The 17,154-nt window shown below is 37.1% G+C and overlaps 1 protein-coding gene across 1 annotated transcript in view; it reads left to right on the top strand.

Moving 5' to 3' along the window:
* The window catches only part of LOC126698148 (SWI/SNF complex subunit SWI3C), an 88,379-nt gene extending 74,886 nt beyond the window's left edge, over positions 1-13,493 (top strand). Inside the window, exon 10 of the transcript XR_007646400.1 lies at positions 13,288-13,493. The gene's annotated coding sequence lies outside the window, so the exon portion shown is untranslated. The remainder of the gene's footprint in view (positions 1-13,287) is intronic.
* The last annotated feature ends 3,661 nt before the right edge of the window (positions 13,494-17,154 follow it).

Genomic DNA, 17,154 nt, shown 5'->3' with positions numbered 1-17,154 from the left:
TTTTCTGGTAACCATTTTTCTCTTTTTTGCTTCCTGAATAGGTTTACCCTTGGATTGAGCTTTTTCCTTTTTTTGATATTGGTACCATATTGTCTGCAGATTTGAGGAAGGTTCTTTATTTGTCAACTTAAATTGCGGGTTGCCTTTTGATTTTAATTTCATTATAAAGTGCTTATACCAGCAGTTTGAAAATGGTTCTTCTATTTCCTCCTTTGCAATTCCCTTTAAATTTTAAAGTCTAGTTTCCTATCCCATTCTAGTTATAAAAAAATATAGAAAAAGGGAGGGGAGGCTCCTTTTTCCATCTTTAGAGTAGTTTTTTGAATGTCTTTGGAAACCACCACTAGTTTCCCCCCATTATAGTAGATTTCAAATTTCATGTCATGAATGCAACCTCTTTATTATTAGGTGCAAATTTCTGAGATAGGTTAGGAAATTGATAAGAATTTGTTGCACAATACACATACTCTGCATGTTACTCTCTTAGAAATTAGAGGGCTTATACACACAAACAGAAAGGGAAAGAAGTGGAAAGTGAAGATGAACTACTGAGGAAGAGAATAACTACTTCGTATTTTGTTTCTCGCTTGGTTACAGATGGAACAATACATGAATTTAAATAGCCTTCATTCACTCTCTTAATAATTTTTTTTCGTTTATCTTAACTTTCATGCAAGTTTATTTACTTCATGAACTCCTCACATGATTAAACTTCATTTACCTAAATAGTATGTTTCCAATAACTAAATAATCCCAAAAAAAAAAAAACTCAACCATGCACCCTAAGAAAAAAAATATAGCAAACCACAATCACTGATCTAAGCATTCACTGCTTCCAAATTACTAGCAAAAGAAAGAGGCAGAAAGGTAATAACAAGGCTATGGAGGCAAAAATTTATGGCTTGATGCAGGTCAACATATATAATAAGAGAGGAAAGAGAAAGATGTAAGAATGTCAACATATATAATAAGAGAGGAAAGAGAAAGATGTAAGAATGTAGCATGAATCATCAAAATACACACTTAAAAAATTATCTCCACAGCAACAGAAATAGAGCAGCACAGCTGATTACAACAAGACAAGCTCAAAATTTTTGTGCACATTGTTTTAAATTTTGGTATGGTAAGCATTGACAACTGCATTTTCTTTACCCTAAGCAAAATTATGTCACAAATATTTTTTCAGTTAATGAGCAGTTGAGAATATCATGTTATGTTATGTTTAGCACTAGCACTAATTTCCTATTTACTAATCTGCATCATTCTGTAAGCTGTGTTTTCCAATTTTTTTTTTCCAAGATGAAGGGACTACGCTTTTACTCCGCTGATCATGGTTAGATCTTAAAATCCTACAATTTTATGATCCTATGGATCAACTTAGATAAAAAAAGTCCAAACAGAATCCCTAATCCAATAGGTTATTAAATATACTTACGTAGGATGTTTATTGCCTCATCAGTTTTCCACAAGGCTAGTCCTTAGAAAAGGATCACTGTAATTTAAGTTTTTCTTAATTAAATTGTCTTACAATTGAAGAAAAAAAAAATTACAAGATGGTTTGAAAAATATGAACAAAGAGACAACCACTTCATAAAATATTTTTGCTAAGCACCAGGATTAATCTTAACATATGAGTGCAAAATTGGTTCTTCTTAACATATGAGTCTTGCTCATGTCCCTCTCAATGGAAAGATTTGAATGTATAACATAAGATCAATAAAATTTTATATATATACTTTAGATATGATTGCAATAACTCTATTTTTCTTTTTCTTTTTAAACTAAAGTGGACTTTCTTTTTCAAAGAAATGTATAATATAGGGTCAATGAAAATGAAGTTGAGATGATAGAATGTCAAAGGTGTGATTAATCATTGCAATGTCCAATCCACGATTGATGTCACATTGAAGGTTCATATGCTGTATTGGTGAGCTTCACAATATTTCTTCTCAGAAAATTCTATCAGAATGTGATATAATTTTTCAAGCACAGCACAGTAGTTATTATTATGATTTAAAAAAAAAAAAAAAAATCCTATAATCCTTGCAACATGTGGGGGTGTGGCAATAAACTTGCTACGGAAGTATATTTGGTTTCTTTTGTCAACCTTTGGTCCTTGATTGGTACGAAGGAAAAAAATTAATTCCTAATAATGTTAAATGCGATCTTAAGAAGGAATCCATTACAATTTTATTTTTCTCTTCTCCTTCTTCACTACAAGAGCCAAACAGCCATCAGGTTTTGGAAAGCATGTTGAAGTAATAAAAATTATCAATAAAAACATTGATAATCAAATAGCACATAAGTGAATGAAACAGGCCCTACTATATGAATGAACTTCAGAACAATCTATGATAAAGGAACGTCACCCTTGGAACAAATATTTTGTCAGTTGTTACATAATGGAGATGTCTTTTGGCTGAAAAAATAAAAAATAAAAAAGAAAGAAAGAAAAGCAACTTTGAATGTCTTTATTTAAGGGGGCATAAAATGCTGCTCGAATTCTTACCGTTTCACATTGTTTGAACAAGAGCAAAGATGAAAAAAGGTGATTTATCCCAAAATGAAAAGAAAAGAAAACAAAGTTATAAAGGGTGAGAACTAGGAGCTTCACAGGGTAAAAGTTTAAAGGAAAAAATTGAAGGTTTCATTTCTCCCTGCCCCCCTGTCTTTTCTTTTTTTAAATGGAAAAAAAGATATGTAGCATTGAAGTTGCTTTACCTGTTGAAATATTAGTATTTTTGGTTTGTTAAAATGTTGCTAATTGTTACTGTAAGAGCATCCGTAGCAGCTAGTGCAAAAATTATGCCATTTTACCACACCAAATGCCTATTTTATTATTTTACCACATCATTTTACAACATCTCATTTATCAGATGTTTTATAATTCAATTCTATACATTAAAATAATATTTACTACACATTAAAATAATATATTATCCCCTCCCCCATTATCATCAACAACAGCAATAGCAACAACAACCCACATCGCAGATCAACCGCCACAGCCCACAACCACTGGCCGCCCACAACCACCGGCCACCCCCACAGATCAACCACCGACCACCAATATCAGCCATTGCTACCAAAAAAAAAAAAAAAAACTCAAACAAACACTATGATCAAAACCCGATCAACCAAAATCAGCCAACCCGATCAATCCAAACTCAAACACCAATATCAACCCAAATCTCACACCCACAACCCGATCAACCTACCACCATCAACCAAAATCAGCCAACCACTAACAATCAAAACAACCAACCACCAAAAAAGAGAGAGAGAGATCGGCGAGATTGGAGATGCGATGACGATGGCTATGATGATGTGGATGATTAGAGTGGCCTCGCCCATGCTGCTTGTGCCTCCTTCGACGATGACGATGGCGATGATCCGATCGGAGTGGCGATGATCAGAGTGGCCTCGCCCATGCTGCTTGTGCCTCCGACAGCGATGACGATGGCGATGATCCGATTGGAGTGGCCTCGCCCATGAAGATGATCTGCTTCTCCTTGGATCCGATCGGAGTGTCATTTTGTTCTTTCTCTGTTGAGGGAAGCTGGGTTTGATGTGAGAAGAGAGAGAGAGAAGAAATCAAGACCGGAAGTGAGAGGAGAGAGAAAGCCAAATATAAAACATTATTTCGTTTTACCCATCTGTCCATACCGTTGCAAATTTGCAACGGTACGGACACAAATGATATAATTTTGGCACATATGCAACATTTGATGGGAGCTGTTTTTTGTGTTTGGTGTGGGATATGTGCCAAATATTTAGCATTTGGCACATATCCCACATCTACTGTGGGTGCTCTAAGAAGTAAATGTATAACATCTTTTTTCTTCTCTATCTTGATGACAGGTAGATTTGCAAACTATCTCAGTCCCATCTAGTACTGAGCGAATGCCGAGATCAGAGTTGTTCTATTTCCTATAATTGGCTTAGTTCATTTCAGCGGATTAGAGTTCAGTCTTTCTAGGCTTAATTGCTGAGCATGCTTTTTTAACTTTCTTTTGCTACTTAGCAACCCTCAAGCTATTTTCATAATTTCTCCTAGTTTGTTATATATGATAAATTTTATTAAATTGGGATGAGTGAATCTAATTTTTAAGAAAATATTTGGATGTGGAAATGGTCACAATAAATGCACAATGGTTATGATTAATATGCATCTCTTGCAAGTGTTGTTTTGGGATAGGAAATAAATAAAAAAGGCCTTATTTGGTTTTCAGAACTAATTGGAAGTTGTTCTAGGTTGAATCTTGCCATTCTTTTAAAAAGAAGTTTGTCTAGAAATAGAATAGTTAATGAAATCTTGGAACAGTCAAATAGAAATTGGATGTGGATGGAGCAGCTCTTAATCAACAACCACAAATACTAAACATCTTTAGGTAACACATTAATATGATAATACATTCTGTTAAATGTAATTTCTGCCTCTAGTTAGCTGTACAGAATCAGCACCAGACATTAAAGAAAAAGTCCATCCATAGATATATATATAATGCAGAACGTGAATGGAGGAGTACTTAAACAACACCCTCAAATACTTAACCAAACAGACAAAAAATAATGTGGATAATAATAATAATAATAATAATAATAATAATAATAATAATCTTTATTCAGCATAACCAAACAGATTTTTTGTATATTATTACTTGGCCCGGCTGCATTTTGACTAATTGCTTGCAATAGTGGACCAACACCATGCCAGATGGCCTACTCTTCGGGCTTGGCACCCACACCCACCTATAGTTACGAGCGAATAACATAAGATAAGATAATACCACTTAGTTACTAAGAAGAGTACATTGCATAACATACTGAATATCATGAAAATACTTACTTAAATGCAAGTGGAGCTTTTGACCATGGGCCATAATCACATCTAGGTGGGGGCTCTATCTTTGGGCATAAGAATGGCAACCTCGCCCATGCCCAATATTGGACTAATTGTAATTCCCCACCAATCTGTGAATGATCTTTATGGCTTGCCCGACACAACTCTTTATACAACCATGCCAGGCAATCACTACCTCAACTACACTGTGGCGGATCACAAAGGTTCCGCAAGAACTCCAAGAACATTAGATGCACCCTATCTCCTGACTTGTCCATGAAAATCTTATCCCCTAGTAGCGCTAAAATATAACACCAGGCATACTGATGTATTTGAATTTCCTTTGCATCATAAGGTAGTGGCTCTACAATGCACTCAACAAGGCGGCTAATGAGAATTCTTTGCCCCACCAAAGTTTTTTTTATCATTCGCCGAAACTTCAAAACCAAGCAACTCTTCGCACAGTTGGCTCCAATCCCCCCCATCAGTCGGCCCAACCAAGACCTCACCGTCTATTGGAAGTCCCAAAATGACCTCCACATCTTGTAAGGTGATTGACATCTCACCATGTGGAAGATGGAATGTATGAGTCTTCGGCCACCATCGCCCAACTAGGGCCGATATTAGGCCATGATCTATCTTTCTGGACGGGGTCCTAAAAAATCCTTCTAGACCCACCAACTTGATAATTTCTATCACCCGATTGTCTTGCATCGATATCTTTTCCATCTTCTTAGAGTGACCACGACACTCAAGTGGGCTCGGGTCCTACAAAATCAATAAAAATTATAGCGGTTGTTAGAACTAGATATACAACTTTGAAAGAACTTGATAAAAGTCAAAGAGAACGTAAAAATTAAAGCGGTTGCTAGAACTAGATATTTCACCTCGCCATTCCAAATGTCAGTTGATCAATGATTTGGTTGTTGCGTCAGCACTGAAGTATTGATGGGACCAGGGCGCACGATCTCTGGCTCCTCACCGATCCGAGGGTCCATGCTACAAAGAGTGCTACTATGAGATCATTAATAGTGTGGGGGCAAATAACTCGTTGTCATTATGTAACACTAGTCATAGACACAGACTAAAAAAAAAAAAAAAAATTGGCTTTATGTTTTTTGGAAAAAAAAAACTTGGCTTTATATGTACACATAATACTATACATGTACAGGGGTACCTACCAAATGCAGACTTCTAAGTTCTAGCTAGATGAAAAATATTAAAAATAACAACAACAATAAATGCCATAACAAATAAATATTTGGAAATAAATAAGAGACCTGCTGATCCACATTGAAAATTCTATGGTGACAATAATGACAATGAGGTGTAATATTCAAAATTCTTGGTGCATGCAACTTGCTACAAATTTAAAAGGGGGGAAAAAATCTAAATGACCCTCGTGACAATAAAGACATAGGAATTGCAATTGCATAGAATGTTATTCATCCCTCTTCTCCCCACGCCCACCCCCACCCCATAACTTAATTTTGAGATGCAAATTTGTTAGATGAAAGTGTACATTTTGTATCAAAGCTGTGCGTCAGAAATGCTACCCCATTTAGGTCACATTGTTGATTCAAATACTTTCCCAATCATTTACCTAATTTCTAATTCAGTTATGGATGCCCTCTTTTTAAATGAATGGCCTGACCTTGTCCAATACACTAGCTTAGGTGTTGTCTGGATGCTACTAAAAAAATTGCCTCACCAAAGTAAGACAAAAAATTGACCTACACATACCTTAAAGGAGGATTTTGACTTAGGGTCTTCGGGCCGCCAATGAGAGGAGCATCTCTGTTAGATTGAGTGAGCGTCTCCGGTGAAAAAATGTCTGAATGTGTTGCCGTCGGTGTCTGAAGGACGAGAGTATTTGAAGAAGAAGTGTTTGATCGTGAGAGTGAGTGATTTGGGTGGCTTTCGGTGTCTGAAAGAGAACAGATTTGGGTGTGTGAGAGTGAGTGTGAGAGTAACTAATTTGGGTGTCTAAGAGGGAGTTTGGGTTTGAAAGCTTGAAAGTGACAAGAGTTTGAAAGCTTGAGAGTGAGAGTGTCTGATAGTAAGTGTTTGAAAGATTGAGTGTTTGAAAGGGAGAGTGAAGAGTGAGGTCTGGATTTTAGGTTTTAAGTGGTCAGAAAATGAGTTTCTGTAACTCTAGTTTAAAAGCAATTTTTATAAACTCGATATCCATGTGGAAAAATTTGTCCACGTCATTGTATGAAAAATCCCTAACTCGAGTATTAGAAGCTTAAGTTTTACATTGATCTTGAGTTTCTAAAACTCGAGATGCTAGTTTCCCACGTTGTTTCAAAATCAGGCAACTAACGAAATTGTTAGCAAAGTAAGGTTAATTAGGAAAAAAATTCCTAAGATCTGGGTTGCTGTCTCTGTGTTATAAATAGTAACCTCAGAACAGTGTTTTCTTTTGGGATATTTGGGGTTAATTGATGGATGGGTGGTTTAAGATTTTGAAGTTTTGGATTTCGGGTTTAAAAGATTATAAATCAATTGTGTTTGCAAGGTTTTAACTTTTAAGTTGTTGGGAATTTAAGTATGAAATTTAAGGTGGGGGGATGGTTCTTTTACTAAATTTTGGCATGATCCATGGAGTGAGGGACTTCCTTGAGAAAATAACTTCACAAAGCTATAGAATTTTTCCAGTAATAAGGAAGCTTCAGTGGCTGAGTTGTTGTCTTTTTGAAGGGGAAAACTACAATTGGAATATTAGTTTTATACCAGTTCAAGAATGGGAGTTCGAATTGGTTGCCTCCTTAATGGACCTTATTTATCCTGGCTCTTTGAGAAGGAATGGCATGGATAAAATTTGTTGAAAACTATCTTGTTAGGTTCTAAATGTTTAGAACAATTGGCAAATCGTGAACACAAACTTGTCTAGATATAGATCTTAGAGTCTATAGGTATTATTAGACAATGCTCAAGGTGATTCAAGTCAAGATTCAAGAATATACAAGCTACAGGAAGAAGATTTCATAATCTGTTTAGTTCGATCGATCGAAAGACAGGCTCGACCGATCGAAAGTCGTATCTGCAGAATTTTAATTAAGCCTAAACAGCAGTTCAAGCCCATTTAGGACTAGGGTTTCTAATCTACTTCTCCCAGTATATAAAGGAAACCCTAAGCACGTTTTTATGTGGCTTTTCAGAGAGAAAAGAGTGTGCCTCTTTTGTATTTAGGGTTTTGTTCCTAAAAAGCTCTCTTATGTTTTCTACCGGTATTATTCCTTGAAGAATCTCAAGATCTGGTATTGTAGAAGTTGCTGCCTTCTCTTGTCATCAAAGGTGTTGATGATCTAAACCTTCAAGGGTGGTCTTGGAGTCACAAACAGGAGAGTTTGTGTTGCTAAACCTTTGAGTGGGATTTCAAAGTCACAAACGGGGGTGTTTGTGTTTTGCAAAGGCCAAAGAAAGAAGGAGTCCGTGGATTCGAAGCTTACACGTTGTCGTGTCAGTAAGTTCTACTGGTTGGTAGCAATAAGAAGTCGAGCGTGGGGGCTTGTAAGTCTTATTGTATGAACTTCGATTCTTTCTAGTGGATTTGATTTTTACCTTGAGGATAGCTAGGTTAAATCCTCCCCAGGTTTTGACTGATTTGGTTTTCCTGGGTAATCATATCATTGTCTTATTTAATTTCCGCTGCTATGCATGATATGATTGTTTGATTGTGATAACCTAGACTTGGAATTTGGACTAAGTAACAACTTGGCTAATTACCTAGGTTTAATCAATTATTTAAGGGGTCTAAAATCTAACATATCTCCTCAGGGCACGTTTGATGTTTGCTCTTACTATAGGCTTTACAACCTCTAAATTTGTTTTCTCTTCCATGGAAGCCTCTATGGAAACCAAATGAGCTGACAAAGGTTAGTTTCTAAGGACAGTGGTGTGGGGAAATTTTTTGACCATTGATAATTTACAAAGGTAGAAAATGGTTACGGTGGATTGGTGTTGTTTGTGTAAGAAAAACGGGGAGACTACTGATCACCTATTCCTACATTGCCCAATAGCCCAAGAGTTGTGGAATATGGTGTGATCATTATTTGGGGTTTATTGGGTCATGCCATGTGGTGTTGTGGATCTCTTAGCAAGTTGGTTAGGCAAGTTGAACAGACATAGCTCGTGCTTTGGAGTATGATCCCTCATTGTCTTGTCTTATGTGAAAAATTGATTCCTGAGTTGAAACATCTCTTGTTACCAACCTTGTTTGACTGGGCAAATGCTTCAGGTTTTTTTACTTTTAACTCTATGCTTGATATGCTTGCTTTTTGTACTTTCTATGTTATTTGATTTATTTATTTATTTTTTTGCCTCTTAGCACACTGCTTGTGTGCTTTGCTTTTATCTGTATTTTCCTTTAGCATTTTTCAATGAAGTTTATTAATTATCCAAAAAAAAAAAAAAAAGTACGGAAAAGTATAACAATAAACTTCTAAGCATCACACCTTGGAGAAGGTTATCTCAAACAAACCTCAAACAAAACTTCATAGTTTCTAAAAATTTAGAAACTTATTCTTCATCTCTTCTGTTGAATGGAAAGCTTTACATCCATATAAATAGAGAAATTATACCTAATCTTAATAGGACTCCACTTTGATAACTAACCCCAAACTATATAAGTGTATAACTAAACTAAGAAATAAAACCCAGCAAAGCTGTAAAATAAGACTAGGGATGGCAAATTGGGGTGGGGGGATGAGTTATATTAGGAGTGCCCCTATTCCCTCTTTGGGTTATAATACGTTTCTTTCACTTTTGAGGGTTATTAATTTTCTTTTGTATTCCCCTTGGATGATTTCTTTAATTCATCTATTGTGCATTGCTTTTAACTTTATCTGGTTTTGATGGGCCGAAAAGAACCTTGGACGTGGAACCCAATAAGGGGTATGCCTTTTAACTTATCATCTAGCAGGGCCCCAATTTCCATCCTCAATTCATTAATTTGTAGTTTGGTAGAGGATTTGGCCAACCCCAAGTAATTGGACTAGGCTATGTTGATTTGTATCTATAGAGCATTTGGATGCCACTTGACTATGAAAAGTTGTGTCTTTCGTAGGATGCCAAATAAGTCCATTGTGCTTCTAATCCCATTATGTATTCTTTATGTTTTCCTCAACTTGGTTAAATGGAAACACTACTATTATTTGTGGGCATAGCCATCAGTGTTGACTCCTTGTTGAATCTTGAACTTCTATATATGTTGCTCTGCAAGACATGATAGGTTTACACATTTCTTCATAAAATCGTGGTCACCCTCTTAATGAAACTCTTTTTTATATCACTTTGTTGGTGAAACTACTGTTTTGGACACACCTATGAGCTTACTGATTTTCATTAACTGTATAATTGTTAGGACATATGTGATTTGATGTTAGGAACATATGTCAAATTTAGAATTGGCTAATCCTTTGACAAAGCACACTTTACTTGTAATTGGGTAGATCTAGTATTAGGACAGATATGATTCAATGTTAGGAACATATGTCACTATTTTATGTAATTGGCTAATCCTTTGACAAAATGCACTTTACTTGATCTAGGATGTGTTTAATGCTTCAAGATACAAGGTTTCAAGTTCAAGTGTTAAAGCCATGCAAGTCTATCCAAGAATCAAGTGTGAAAAGGCTATTCATTAAAGCTCGACAACTAGCATCTATCGAGACTTAGAGCTGTTTGAATCCCGTGGCTCGACAGTAGCTTGACAAATAGGGTATCTGTTGAAGTTTATGAAGTTTAGTTTTTTAGGACTGTTTTTCATCCAATTCTTGATTATATGTTTGAGCTTTCTTTTCTAACAACCCTATACATATATAAGGATTATTTTAAGGGCCGTCAAAGGTGACATAAGTTGCACAAATGTTGAGCAAAGTTTTGTTTAGGCAAATTGTGACCGAAGACAAAATTTGCCCTAGTTCATCTTTCTTGTAAAGAAACTACTGTATTTATACATCGTAGGGTTTTGTGACCAAGGAGCTTCTTGATCTTCACCGTGTGATGAACTGAAGAACTTTGCAGCTAACAACCTTCTCTAGTTGGTGATTGAAGTCACATACTAGGATCTGCGTAATTGGTTAGTCACGTACTGAGAGCCGTGTATTGAAAAGGAGAGATTGTCATTACAGAACAAGTCCAATTGGATGTTGGGGTAAGGGTTCAACTGTAGGTTGGTATAAGGTACAGAGATTCATTTACTTGTAAATGCTTGTTGTGATAATAGTGAATTCACGGGAGTGGTGACCTTAAAATCACATGGTGGGGTTTTGGCCGTGTAGGTTTTCCCCATTCATAAACAAATCACCGTGTCAATTTAATTTCCACTACATACTTAGTTTAATTGGTGATTTGTTTGTGCTACCACGTACATTGTATGTTAATTTGATTAATTAATAAACTTGGCTAATTAATCAATTAATTTATCACAAGGGGTCAATACGTTTTTTGCCTATCATCTAGGATGTGTTTAATACTTCAAAGAACAAGGTTTTAAGTTCAAGTGTTAAAGCCATGCAAGTCTGTCTAAGAAACAAGTGAGAAAGTGCTAGTTTTTAAAGCTCGACAGCTAGCATCTATCGAGGTTTAAAAAGCTGCTGAAGACCGAAGCTTGACATCTAGCTCGATAGATACCCTATCTATCGAGATTTATGAAATTCAGTTTTTCAAAACTGATTTCACTCTAATCCGTGTGTATGTGTTTAGGCTTTCTTTTCTTACAACCCTAAACATATATAAGGATTATTTTAAGGGCCGTAAAAGGTTGTGCAAGTGTGAAGCAAAGTTGTGTTCAAGCAAATTGTGAACGGAGACATAATTTGCCCTAGTTCATCTTTCTCTTGAAGAAACTGCTGTGTTTGTATACCTTAGGATTTTGTGACCAAAGAGCTTCATGATCTTCATCGTGTGATGAACTAAAGAACTTTGCAGCCAACATCTTTCTTAAGTTAATGATCAAGTCGTGTACTGGGATTCGCGCATTTATTGGTTAGTCATGTACTGGGAGCCGTGCATTAAAAAGAAGAGATTGTCACTATAGAACAAGTCCAATTAGGTACTGGAGTAAGGGTTCAACTGTAGGTTGGTATAAGGTACTGTGATTTTTTTACTTGTAATCGCTTGTTTTGATAATAGTAGATTCTCAGGAGTGGTGACCTTAAAATCACCCGGTGAGGTTTTTATTGTGTAGGTTTTCCCCATTCGTAAAGAAATCACCGTATCAATTTAATTTCCGCTGCACTTTAGTTAATTGGTGATTTATTTGTGCTAAATGGCATCCAAAGCCATCCTCATTGCTCTGGCCCAAGTAGGGTAATTGTCCTCAGTTAGAGGTTGAGCAACCAGGATCACACCAGGGGATTCACCATGGTGCAAGAAGAAAGGACCTCATGGATCTACCAATGGAGAAAGCTCTCACGGAGAAGAAGAAGATGAATTTGTTTCAGTGTTTGACGCCATTGACAAAGGCTCAAGCTCTGATACCATATGAGAAAGCAGAAAGTATAGAGAATTCAAGGAAGTAAAGCTAAGAGCTAGAGTGGAAATTGGAAATGAAGAAAACTTGTATTCAACTAACTGAAATGAATCTGTACATGAAAAGAGTCTTATAAACTAATTTTCCAACTTATGTGGAATCAGTTATGGCACGTGCAACAGGTAGTTAAAACACGTGTGGGAGAAATGTACATAAATACACTACTAAGCTACTTGCAGTTCAGCTAACAGTAACAACAGTAAAATAAGCTACTGTCGTTTAGTGCCTAAACATCTTCTTTCTGCTTCTTTCTTCTTTGTTTCGTTTCTTTTCTTCCTTGCTGATTTGTACAACTTTGATAACTTCCCAAAACCATTTCTGTGCTATGAAATTTACTTGACAGTTGAAAAGATTGGAGCTGAAGTTGAAGCAATTTGCTGAAGTGGAAACGTTTTTGATGAAAGAATGCGAACAAGTTGAGAGGACAAGACAAAGGGTTACTGTTGAGAGGGCCCGCATGATATCAGCTCGATTTGGATCTGCTGAGGCCACTTCACCAATGATTCTACCAGGTGTTGGTCCTTCCATGGTTAACAATAATACCAGCAACAATAGGCAACAAATTATATCAGCTTCACCTTCACAGCCGAGCATTCTAGGATATAATAACAATCAACTAGTCCATGATGTCCATCCCCACATGCCATTTATGCTGCGGAAGCAAATGTTTGGAATGGGGCCAAGGTTGCCTATGTCAGCAATACAGCAGTCACCTACTTCAAATGTCATGTTCAACACTTCAGGGAATGTACAGCCTACTCTCAATTAACCAATGCTTCGACCTGTATCTGGTACTAGCTCTAGTTTAGGTTAGAAAAGAGAACATTATATTAGTTCTCAATTTTATGATTCAATTCCTTTTGGTGATTCATTTCTGCATTGGAAACGAAATGGGTAGAAAAAGGTTAAATGGATCAGCCAAGAAATCTGCCTCACATTTGTCTATTTTTGATTTAAACAGAAATTAGATGGGGCAGATATTGTAGGTCTTGTAATTGTATACTGTCAAAAATAGGAATTAGTTTCTCCCAAAGCAAATTATACTATGAAATTAGTGTTCGGAATAGATTTGGTTGGCTCATCCTTGAATTTAAAAAGTATATTCTTTCATGTTGTTTTGTTTAGAACTCGCACCTTATGAGAGGAAAGATGTGTATGTCTCTTGCATAAAATGTAGAATGGTTATCATAACTAACAACCTAATGCAATGTGTTGCACACAGTCTATGCCCCATGGTGCACGCAACACTGTGTGGGGTGGTTTTCCATTTTTTGCATAACTAACGACGTTGGTTTGGATGTTTTAGAGGTTAATTTTAAACTGGACATGATTTTTTATATTTATTGATTGGACACATAAATTTAGTTGGTAAATTGTGTTGGAGTTTGAAAGTTCAATTAGTGTATAAAACACTATGAACGTTTAGACCCCCAATAACAAAATTACCAATTCAAGCTTTATGACAAATAATAAGTGTGTGAAAAATGAACACAAGTTATAAACAGAATTGGTAAACAATCTAAGCCAATTAAAATCACATCCACAGCAGAAAATAAAAGGCAAAGATTAAGGGAAGAGAGATGCGAACACAAGGACAACACAACGATGTGTTATCGAAGAGGAAACCGAAGCCCTTGGCGTAAAACCTCTCCGCCGCCCTCCAAGCGGTCAATAATCCACTAGAAAATGTAGTTGGGATACATGAACAACAATAGACCCTCCAAGCCTAATCTACCCAGTGTACCTAAGCCCTCTAAGCTTCTTGCTCTAATGAGATTGCATCGAACCTATTTCTTTTCTAACTTCCCGGATTCCGCTACTTGACCATAGCATCAACCAATGTGAAATTGATTCCTTCCTAACTACTTCCCAAAGCACCAAACATCCCTCTCACAGAATTGGATATGGTGAGAAAAGGTTTTGGTAGAAAGCCTCTTAAGGATTTAACAATGGAGAGGAAGAGAATAGAGGAATTTGAAGAGTCTCTTATGTGAAGATTGGGGATGAATCAATCTTGTTTTTCTCTAGAGCTTGTCTCTCAAAATTCTCTCTGGAAGCTCTCATTCTTTTGTGGGTATAAGGGGTATTTGTACTTGGGTGACAATGGAATGTGAAGAGTCAGGTTTTACAAAACAGGACTGGCTTGCGGCTTGGCCTCGCGGCTTGACTGAGTCGTGAGATCCAGCCGCGAGATAACTGAACGGCCAGTTGTCCTATTTTGTCCTGTAGTGCTCTAGCTAGCGTGACGCTTCAACTTCTGGCATGCCTGGCACGTGTGCAGCTTCTAGCGGCTTGCAGCCGTGAGTTACCTGCGAGATCCAGTCACGAGTCTCTATTTTTCTTGCACACTTTTGAGCATTTCTTCACACTATCTCACTCACTACCCTTACAAAAATATCACCTAAATACAAGGTTACTAATTGCTGAAATACAAGCAAATTTGGCACGGAATAAAGCCAACAAGATAGTTGATTAAATTCAACCTTACAATCTCCCCCTTTGGCTATTCCGTGACAAAACCCTAAAACAGACTCTAGACTTAACATGTGAGTTGGGAATAGTTGAACAAAACTCACTCACACCTAACTCTAGAAACTGTGAAACTCTTGAATCATATGAACATGAATCTCTTGAAACACAACAATACACCATGATCATTGTATGCATAAAAGCATGAAATGCATATGAAGCAGGCATGATGTGATCAAGCAAAGATGGAGTTAAGAAACAAACTATGGCTTAATCAAACAATTAATCACTACAATGCTCATTCACACTTGGATATACAAGCTAACAAGAACAATGCAAGTCACTTGTATGCCCAACACTCAACCAATGCATAATACACTAAGTATATGCATCTAGGAACAATCCTACAAGGGCACAAGAGTGACAGTACTTAACAAGAAAATGCATAACATTTAGTTAGAAGTACTGATTTAACAAAGGCTGCATAAAGCATGGTACAAACCATAAAGCCTACAGATAATGAAAATAAACCCTAAAATCTTACAAAAACAACATGGGTACATGCTCTGATACCAATTGAAAGTTCAAAAACGTGTACAAAACACCTTTGAACGTTTAGACCCCCAAAATACAACTTAACCAATACAAGCAATATGTCAAACAACTAGTGTGCGGAAATTTAACACATGCTAGACCTCGCGGCTTGACTAAGTCGCGAGATCCAGTCGCGAGTTAACCGTATGGCCGGTTGTCTTGTTTTGTCCTGTAGTGCTCCAGCTAGCATGACTGTTCATCTTCCAGCATGCTTGGCACGTGTGCTGCTTCTGGCGGCTTGCAGCCGCGAGTCACCCGCGAGTCCCAGCCGCGAGTCTCTGTTTTCTTGCACACTCTTGAGCAATCTTCACTCTATCTCACTCACTACCCTTACAACAAACCCACCTAAATACAGGGTTACTAAATGCTGAATTACAAGCAAATTTGGCACGGAATAAAGCCAATTAGATGGTTGAATAAATTCAACCTTACAATCTCCCCTTTTGGCTATTTCGTGACAAAACCCTAAAACAGACTCTAGACTTAACATGTGAGTTGGGAACAGTTGAACAAAACTCACTCACACCTAACTCTAGAAGCTGTGAAACACTTGAATCATATGAACATAATACTCCTGAAACACAACAATACACCATGATCATTGTAAGCAGAAAATTATAAATGCATATGAAACAGACAATATGTGATCAAGCAAAGATGGAGTTAATAAACAAACCATGGCTTGATCAACCAAGTGAACACCACAAGGTAGTGATCACAGTGCTCATTCACACTTGGAATGAACACAAGGACATACAAGTTAACAAGCACAAGGCAAGACACTTGTATGCTCAACACTCAACCAATGCATAACACACAAGGCATATGCATCTAGGAACAATCCTACAAGGGCACAAGAGTGACAGTACATAAACCAAAATGCAGAACATTTAGATTAGAGTACTGATTTCAACATAGCATAAAGGCTGCATTAAGCAAGGTACATACCATAAAGCCTACAAACTATGCATAAACCATTAACCCTAAAAGCTTACAAAAGCACATGGGTACAAACACAAAAGCATTATGAATAACATCATCAAAATATATTAAAGATTAAACCAAGAGTATAAGTTATGAATTAGAAACAGCTATACACAAAATACCCAAAAACATAAGCATATATAAACAAAGTTTCTGAATTTGATAACTTTGACAACTCCCCCTCAACACATTACTCCCCCTTAAGATTTGCTTTTCTGCTTTACATCATCAATGACATCTCCCCCTTTTTGACCGGAATGGCCAAAGGGTCACTGGTCATGCTGAGTTGTGAAGCTGTCAAGTTTTGCAGACAAGACATCAATCTGGTCTTGCATGGCTCTCATCCTGTCAGAGTGCTCAGTTTGGACTGCCCTGATCCCATCAAGTCTTTCCAGAATGGTTTGGAAAGCATCTGGAGGTGTATCTGCAGAAGTTGAAGCTCTGGGTCTTTTGCCACTCCTCCTAGGTGTTGAGGTTGATGCATGCCCTGCTGCCTCTGCTTCAGTCTCCATTGGGACACCCTCTCCTTCATCACCTTCATCTTCTTCTCCCGGAAGCCTAACACTTATCCTTTTGCAGGTAAGCTTGTTAATTGCAGAGAGTGTGGACATGAGACTGATGTCTTGAGGGATTGGAACACCCTTCCTTCTAAAAATCCTCATTAGCAAACTGGGAAAGATCAATTTAGGCCTAGAGGTTGTTCTAGTCTCATCCACAATGGTGT

Source organism: Quercus robur, chromosome 9 (assembly GCF_932294415.1).
Source record: "Quercus robur chromosome 9, dhQueRobu3.1, whole genome shotgun sequence".
NCBI lineage: Eukaryota > Viridiplantae > Streptophyta > Magnoliopsida > Fagales > Fagaceae > Quercus > Quercus robur.
The sequence above is the reverse complement of the archived record's forward strand: the minus strand, read 5'-3'. Positions and strand labels throughout refer to the sequence as shown.